This window comes from Oncorhynchus kisutch, unplaced genomic scaffold (genome assembly GCF_002021735.2).
Source record: "Oncorhynchus kisutch isolate 150728-3 unplaced genomic scaffold, Okis_V2 scaffold1521, whole genome shotgun sequence".
In the NCBI taxonomy this organism is placed as follows: domain Eukaryota; kingdom Metazoa; phylum Chordata; class Actinopteri; order Salmoniformes; family Salmonidae; genus Oncorhynchus; species Oncorhynchus kisutch.
Window position 1 is genome coordinate 24,790 of NW_022263466.1, and position 9,451 is coordinate 34,240.

The window sequence follows — 9,451 nt, forward strand, 5'->3', positions numbered from 1 at the left end:
TATACAACAGTCTGGGGGTTTTCTTCTACCTTTACTCAGTATAGCCGTGCCCTTCATCACCAGCCTTATTGCGGCCAGACGTGGTGGTTGAACACGTGGTGTGATGGCCACTAAAATGTACTTGGTGCCTCAACAAGAGTTGGATAGACTTAAAAAACAAATGCAGGGTCCTGAAGATATCAGACAAACAGCGGAAAATGATTTGGATACGGCCATGAAGGATGTTTTGAACCGAAAAGGATTGAACCCCTATGATAAGATTCAAAAATACACAAACCTAATGCAAAGGTATTTGACTCGGGTAAAGCAAGGGGAGAGAGAGACTAACCATTTAACCCTTTCCCTACCGGACCCTTTAACAGATGTCGAACCTAACGATAGCCATGCCCCTGTAAGGCCTGTACCGTCGATCTTACCTAGTGGAGATAATATGTCGGGTGAAGCTCAAATGCCATTTGAAGATAAAGTTATGCATGACCTACTGACACATGTGCCTTTACGTAACAGGAAGAATGTTAAATACATTATGAACAAGATAAAAGACTCAAAGGGGATAGCTGCTTGGAACGACTCTGGAGAGTTTATCCTTCAGGGCTCTGTGGTTAGGGGGTCCCATATGCAGGACTTGCTTAAAAGTACCACGGCTGCCCACAAGGTTGCTGATGACCGAAGGCCTCCCGGCTGGCGTCAGTTTCTTAAGGCCCTGGCAATCCTCAACATCCCCCTCTCCGGTGTACCCAACCATAAGCTTCGTCAACAGATTCAAGCTTTAAAACAAAAGCCTTCAACGAGATACAGCACCCCTAAAGATGCCCCAACGACACCGGCCCCATATGAAAGCGATGATGCTAACTCATTTACTCCCATGAACGTCTCAGGACCTTTTCCTAAACCCGATCTCTCGGCGTGGTTAGACTTTTGAAAATGACTTTTGAATGACTATGATTAAATTCAATAAATTTTTTATTTGAAAAATAAGCAAGTTAACATTTGTGGCATTCTTGAAACATATGACGTGAGCATACGCCTTGATTACGCGTTCTTAAAGGACACACATTTGAACACTTTTGATATTTTCTAACAAAACAAGATACAAGGTTATCATTACTTCTTAAATCATCCTTATAAAGAGACATAACATCTTCAAAAGAAACTCCCCGGGCTCTTTGGCACAGGTAAAATACACAGTGGTGACCGCATGTAGTGGAAAGGTTATCTTGCACTTGTTTGATGTTGTAGTAGATCTTTGTACCGTTTAGGGTCAAAAAATCTTTAATAGATTTAGGGAAATGTGAAAAACCGGGGGGAAAGCCATAGGAATCAAAAAAAGTTGAGATTTTTCGTCCACCTTCCTGTTCTAATGTCATAGCTAGCCAATGTTCACCAGGCATGTGTTTAGGATGGGTATTGACAATAAACATTGCAGGCCTCTCAGACCATATCTCAATAGGTAATTCATCACAAGCCAACACTCCACAAAATTGTTTTCCAATCAAGCGGCTCATGAGACCGTCCAACTCTTGGGTATTCATGTCTTTGTTCAAAGGTCCTTAATAATAATCCACTAAGACCTGTCTTCGGGCATTCACTTCCAAGATTGAATCAGAGCATGCGTAAACAATCATGCTAACTGTACAGGCTAAAGGTGTACGGAAACGCATTTCCAGCCTGAGGTTACCTTGGGACACCACAGACAGATTTCCTGAGGTGTCATCATCAGGTGATAAATTGAAAGCATACAATGTGTAACCCTCTGCAAAATCATTTCTGTCAATAGGTAAAGAGAGATCTTTTAGATGTCGCCCTGTAGCCAGGAATAGATTGTAAAATTCTCGCACAGATATGTTGTTATTAAATTGTGGTTGGAAAGCCTTCGCCGGAACCTGACGTCCGTCCTGACAGAGCGCTACATACTCTGCATTGAAGTGCTGAAAATTAAAGTTTTTTTTTATCTAAACTGCCCGTATTAGAGGCGTGATCAACCAGACCTATAACCACATATCTAGGTAAAGGGCCTAGAAATAGGTTTTCTTGACTGCAGATTCTACTGCCCACAGGTATGCTAAAGGTTTTCATGGTAATTCTTTGGAGAGGGTAAAGGGCATTTCCTTTCATCAAAGCATGTGAGTGACCCAGGCGCACGGCCGGAGATACAGATACTTTTTTAATAAAAAGGGTTGCCCCCAACACTTTCAAACTAAAATCCCCGTCTTGGGGAGACATCAGGCAAAAATCATCCTTGGCCCTGGTTAATTTTAATCTTAAATCAACCGAATTTAAGAGTAACCGTTCTTGAAAGAAAATGTCAGAGTGTATAGGGCCTAGCAAATGAAACTCTCGAGATTCGGCGCAGTAGCGAGCTCGTGCCGCTAGTCCTTTGTTTGCACCGGTGGAAGGGTCTGTCGATTCCATAGAGGCTCCTGCAGTATCCTTGCTAAACAGCCCGGCGCTAAATTGGGTTTTGAGAGTGTCTTCGGAGTAGTTTAGTAAACACTCCATGATGGCTCTATAAGGGTATGTAGCGCTGCTTTGACTGATTAGGCGTTCACCCAAAGTCACATCAACTTGGGAGAAAATGGTGGCCAAGGGGTAATTAATGAGACTCACTTTGGCATCGTCTGCAATATTAGACCCATCTCTTTTGGTCACTTTTAGACGTAAATGCACCAAGGTGTTGTTGAGGTCCAGATAGTTGTCACCATGGCCTGGTATGAAAAATTCGATAGGCCCGTTATCGGTAATAGCAGAGAGAGGGGCTATCTCCACATAACTGGATCTATCTATTGAATGCTGCGTTAACGGTGCCGTGAAAAGATCAAGTTCTGTCTTTATAGCTTCAGAGGACATTCGATGTAAAAGAGCCATGTCACTTATTCTTTTAGAAAATACTTCCTAGTATTCTTTTAGCCTGTTTTGGTACAGACCTCCTCACTTTACCCCGTCTTTGACTTACTGAGGTTCTTTTAACAGTTAACCGCCGCTTTTTAGGTGCCGGTCTACGCCTTAAACCAGGGGGTCTCTTTTTTGGCCTTCGAGACAATATCATAAGCCCCGAGCCTTCTTGATGCTCCACCTCTGGTGACGCCCTTCGGGTCATAGCATTGGCTACAACCTCACTTACTATATTTTTAGCCGCTGATTTTAAATGTGGTTTGGCTATGCTGAAGCCTCTCTTCATAAACGGTAAAACCATCCTGAAGAGGTTACGGAATATACCGCCTATCCCCGAACCATACATTGTCGGCGCTCCATGATATCCTGGTAGTCCATTACCCACTTGATCCACATAGTATGAAACATAACGGTTAGGGTCGAGCTGATGGTGCTCCATAACACTTTTATTTGTATTATGTTTATAAATATAATACAGCTATTATATATGTAGAGAGGTTTTGGTGGGTCTAAAGTGGAGTTTTACAATCGTTTTACCATAAGTAAATTCAATGTTTTCGTTCTGATCCGTTTTAAGCTCAACCAGAATGTTTTCAATATAGTTCTTGCTGACATGTACGTAGTGCGGCTTGTCATAATTGACAGTGACGATGTCCCCATCCTTGCCGTCTATATGAACTGTTCGCAGGAGGGGCACACAGCTGTCTCCGACCCTTTGATAGGTTATGATGTCGGTATAGACAAATATGTTGTAAAAGCCTGCATGTATATCCGCAGGGAATGGGAATAATTTATCGTTCACATACGTCCATTTATTGGGACCCATCCCCAACATGTAGGATAAATTACCGCTGGTCTTTATACCTCCGTTAGCAGGCCCTGAGATTTGTATCCTTTTATGGATTGGATTGTAGAATAGGAATATTTCCATCTTGTTCAGGGTTAGGTGTTCATTCAACTCTGAGACGATCCTGTCGACGGTTCTATAGAAACCTTTTTTAAGCTTAATAAGTTTCGCAGGTTCCGAGAACCTTTTGCAATAAAAATCACGGTCCTTAGCTTTGATATTATACCAACTATGGGGGTATGTAATCTCGCTGAGACCTACTTCCCAAGCCTCTGATAACTCTATAGGCTTTGGAAAATTGGTTGTATACTTCGAACTCTGATTATTACGATATATCTGTGCCGACGCATTACTGGGGAGAGTCAGGTAGAAGCCGCTGTGTTCCATGATGCCCAACTGTGTACACGCGAATGATGCGCTAGTTATCATGACTAGGGGTTTAAATTAAGCCCCGTTGCCTCCACCACATCCTGCTCCAATACCCAACTGTTGAACTTTTGAGGCCAGTTTTTCCAGCGGACCAGCAACCATTTTTTACCCTTTTCTCTCTTCTGATCTAGAATCTCCTCCACGTGAAAGACTTTGTCTTTACCCAACTGGACCTTCTGTAATTCCTTCTCATAAAAAGATCCCTCTATAAGATCCCCGTCATAATCTTTTAATTTGTAGACCGGCGGAATGCGTGGCAGACATTCGGTAACGGTAAACAACTCCGAGCTAAAGCCTTGTTCGTATTTTTTGTCGAAAACACCCCTCAACTTTGATATACGCACCAAGTCACCCACTAGGAATTTAAAAGTCATTTTTTTCTTACGGCGAAGTGGGAACAAACCATACATATTTTTAAAGACTTGAAAAGAGTTTTCCCAAGAGACCTCCGAGGGCTTCATACGTATAGTCTTATGGTAGCTGTGGTTGTACCCGTTTACTAAATCCTGAACTATGTCTGTATATCGGTTGGTGTTGTGAGCTGTAAAATAGCGCCACATCCGCTCTTTCAAAGTCCTATTAAAGCGTTCCACAACCGAAGCTTTCAAATCAGAGCCTGTAGCAAAATGTACTATATTATACTTATTCATTAGCTTCTGAAATGTTTTATTAAAAAATTCTTTTCCGCCATCCGTCTGCACTTTCTTGGGGGCGCCTCCTGCCTTCAAGATCGATTCAAAGGCCCTGGTCACCTCTGCCCGCTCTTATTTTTTAACACCCTTACATAGGCTAATTTAGAGAAAATATCTATAACCGTTAGCATCCTTCTTGCCTCTCTGAGGTACAATAACTGTAATGAGCCACTTTCATATAACGACAACATTTCAGTTTGTGAATTTTTATTTTAAGAATGCAACAATTATTACGTATACAGACAATTCAGGATTTGTTGCAAGATACAAGTCCCCGTTTTCTCAACAATCACAGCATGCAACACCCTGTATATATTGTTTAGATTTACAGGTTTGTTTCGCTGAATTTTTAAAACACACACGTCTGATATATAAGTATATAAACAACAAATATGATACACATTCACATTAAAGGGTGGTTCAAACAAATAATGTAAAATCTTAGCCAAAGTTATTTCTAGTTCTTCAGAATCCTCAACAAGCCTTGATACCATATGTGACCATTGTAAACTCTCGCCCGTATGTCGGACATGTTTCATGATTTGCTCCATTTTTAACACACGCTCTACAATAACCCCTGTATTGTGGGTTGTGTAGAACTTTACATTGTTCACTTTATTTTCAATAATCTGATGCATAACATTTGTAAGGTCTCTCAAAAGAAAAAATGTATTTATTCGCTCAAACATCGTAGACACATAGTTACCCATAGCTCTAAATAAACAAAATGTCACTCGGTCTCTTGGGATTTATTGAGCCAGAAAAGCATCACATCAGCCACCACAGCTTCCCTGTATTTGTTGTCGTCCACCAGGGTGTGTCGGATTTCTTTGAGTTTCTCATGGATGAAGATGGCCTCCTTCAGTTCATGTAGGAAGGCTTCGGTTACCCCGTAAACTCTAGGGATAGACGGCGCAATACCCATAGACTCCAGGGCGATGACCAGCGCTGGTATAAAACGGCAGGACCACAGTCTTTTCACCAGCTCCTCAAAATGATTGAAAAAGTAGTATCTAGGAGGGTCGTAGAGGCAAGGATGACGACGCTGGCTGGGATGATTGATCTCACAGCCGATGCATTTTTCTCGTATATATTCGCCAATCACCACGTTTAAAAGTGTAGCTACAGAGGCCTTGATTGTATCCACAAAAATAGTACTGGCCACCCCATCAAACACATCCTCAGGCTGGGTAAATGTCGGGGGTGTCACGGGTCTTGCCAGGGGTGCGTAGAGTGTAGGGCTTCGTGGCATAGAGTCTTTAGTGTCGGGCCCCCATGACGTAGTGGCTTCCTCGTAGATGGTCTGGAGATCCATGGTGTATGCTGAAATGAAGAACTGGCTGCTTTTTTCTTTTTATTGTAGAACAAGGCCATTGGGTATCTGGGGGGCGGGGTTAAAGCATCCGCTTACTTAGTTTTCTTCTGACGCTGTATCTTCTTGAGGCTCTTTTGCATCGTAATCTTTACGATTCGTATATACTATGCACTTCTTTAAATGAACAAGGCTCTGACGCTGTTGGCTCTGTACAAAGAGAGCATCCAACGGTTGCAACATTTTCAATTCCAGTACATCCCAACTCTTAAAAGGAATAAGCAGACGCAGTCGGGTATCCCCAGTCAGGCCACCACCCCTAAGGTTGTGGTTTCGGATTGCCTCGGTGCCGATATAGAACTCCACGCTGCCGCACGGTCGGCCATTCTTTCTTTGTATTTTCACCCTGTGAAATATTTGTCCTGAGGAGTCCGGGGTACCTTCCCAACGGGTCTCGTGGCCCGTTAACACACTATACCCCTTGGTGATAAGGCTCAGTTCAGGACACACAACCTTGCGAAAAACCGACCAGTCTTCAACACCATATTCCAAGCCTACAGTCTGGTCTGTATATTCTTCTCCTTCATCTACCGTATAGAGGGTCACTCTACAGGCCAGGTAATCAAACCGATACCCCCACTGCTGGCCATTAGACATCAACACTTGATCTGTCAGAGCATTTGCTGGCGGTATTTGGGTTCTATACACATTTAAAAAACGTTTTTTTGGCGCATCATATATTGCTGGTTGATACTTTGCCCTTGCTCTATGGGCAACCCGAGGGCCTGCTTCAGTTGTTACCGTCATCACTTGTTTGGTACCGATCCCAAATTCCATGGTTATTCTTAAGATCTTGTGCACTCTTAAACAGGTATTGTTCAGGCGCTTTATAAGGGGCATTAACCACCCCAAACCGTGAGAAACAGTAACAGGTTGACCTGACACATGGTCACTTACTCAACCCTGGGCATGCACCCTTCTACATGACATAGGGTCATAAATCATTACATAGGGTCATAAATCAGCTATTATATATGTAGAGAGGTTTTGGTGGGTCTAAAGTGGAGTTTTACAATCGTTTTACCATAAGTAAATTCAATGTTTTCGTTCTGATCCGTTTTAAGCTCAACCAGAATGTTTTCAATATAGTTCTTGCTGACATGTACGTAGTGCGGCTTGTCATAATTGACAGTGACGATGTCCCCATCCTTGCCGTCTATATGAACTGTTCGCAGGAGGGGCACACAGCTGTCTCCGACCCTTTGATAGGTTATGATGTCGGTATAGACAAATATGTTGTAAAAGCCTGCATGTATATCCGCAGGGAATGGGAATAATTTATCGTTCACATACGTCCATTTATTGGGACCCATCCCCAACATGTAGGATAAATTACCGCTGGTCTTTATACCTCCGTTAGCAGGCCCTGAGATTTGTATCCTTTTATGGATTGGATTGTAGAATAGGAATATTTCCATCTTGTTCAGGGTTAGGTGTTCATTCAACTCTGAGACGATCCTGTCGACGGTTCTATAGAAACCTTTTTTAAGCTTAATAAGTTTCGCAGGTTCCGAGAACCTTTTGCAATAAAAATCACGGTCCTTAGCTTTGATATTATACCAACTATGGGGGTATGTAATCTCGCTGAGACCTACTTCCCAAGCCTCTGATAACTCTATAGGCTTTGGAAAATTGGTTGTATACTTCGAACTCTGATTATTACGATATATCTGTGCCGACGCATTACTGGGGAGAGTCAGGTAGAAGCCGCTGTGTTCCATGATGCCCAACTGTGTACACGCGAATGATGCGCTAGTTATCATGACTAGGGGTTTAAATTAAGCCCCGTTGCCTCCACCACATCCTGCTCCAATACCCAACTGTTGAACTTTTGAGGCCAGTTTTTCCAGCGGACCAGCAACCATTTTTTACCCTTTTCTCTCTTCTGATCTAGAATCTCCTCCACGTGAAAGACTTTGTCTTTACCCAACTGGACCTTCTGTAATTCCTTCTCATAAAAAGATCCCTCTATAAGATCCCCGTCATAATCTTTTAATTTGTAGACCGGCGGAATGCGTGGCAGACATTCGGTAACGGTAAACAACTCCGAGCTAAAGCCTTGTTCGTATTTTTTGTCGAAAACACCCCTCAACTTTGATATACGCACCAAGTCACCCACTAGGAATTTAAAAGTCATTTTTTTCTTACGGCGAAGTGGGAACAAACCATACATATTTTTAAAGACTTGAAAAGAGTTTTCCCAAGAGACCTCCGAGGGCTTCATACGTATAGTCTTATGGTAGCTGTGGTTGTACCCGTTTACTAAATCCTGAACTATGTCTGTATATCGGTTGGTGTTGTGAGCTGTAAAATAGCGCCACATCCGCTCTTTCAAAGTCCTATTAAAGCGTTCCACAACCGAAGCTTTCAAATCAGAGCCTGTAGCAAAATGTACTATATTATACTTATTCATTAGCTTCTGAAATGTTTTATTAAAAAATTCTTTTCCGCCATCCGTCTGCACTTTCTTGGGGGCGCCTCCTGCCTTCAAGATCGATTCAAAGGCCCTGGTCACCTCTGCCCCGCTCTTATTTTTTAACACCCTTACATAGGCTAATTTAGAGAAAATATCTATAACCGTTAGCATCCTTCTTGCCTCTCTGAGGTACAATAACTGTAATGAGCCACTTTCATATAACGACAACATTTCAGTTTGTGAATTTTTATTTTAAGAATGCAACAATTATTACGTATACAGACAATTCAGGATTTGTTGCAAGATACAAGTCCCCGTTTTCTCAACAATCACAGCATGCAACACCCTGTATATATTGTTTAGATTTACAGGTTTGTTTCGCTGAATTTTTAAAACACACACGTCTGATATATAAGTATATAAACAACAAATATGATACACATTCACATTAAAGGGTGGTTCAAACAAATAATGTAAAATCTTAGCCAAAGTTATTTCTAGTTCTTCAGAATCCTCAACAAGCCTTGATACCATATGTGACCATTGTAAACTCTCGCCCGTATGTCGGACATGTTTCATGATTTGCTCCATTTTTAACACACGCTCTACAATAACCCCTGTATTGTGGGTTGTGTAGAACTTTACATTGTTCACTTTATTTTCAATAATCTGATGCATAACATTTGTAAGGTCTCTCAAAAGAAAAAATGTATTTATTCGCTCAAACATCGTAGACACATAGTTACCCATAGCTCTAAATAAACAAAATGTCACTCGGTCTCTTGGGATTTATTGAGCCAGAA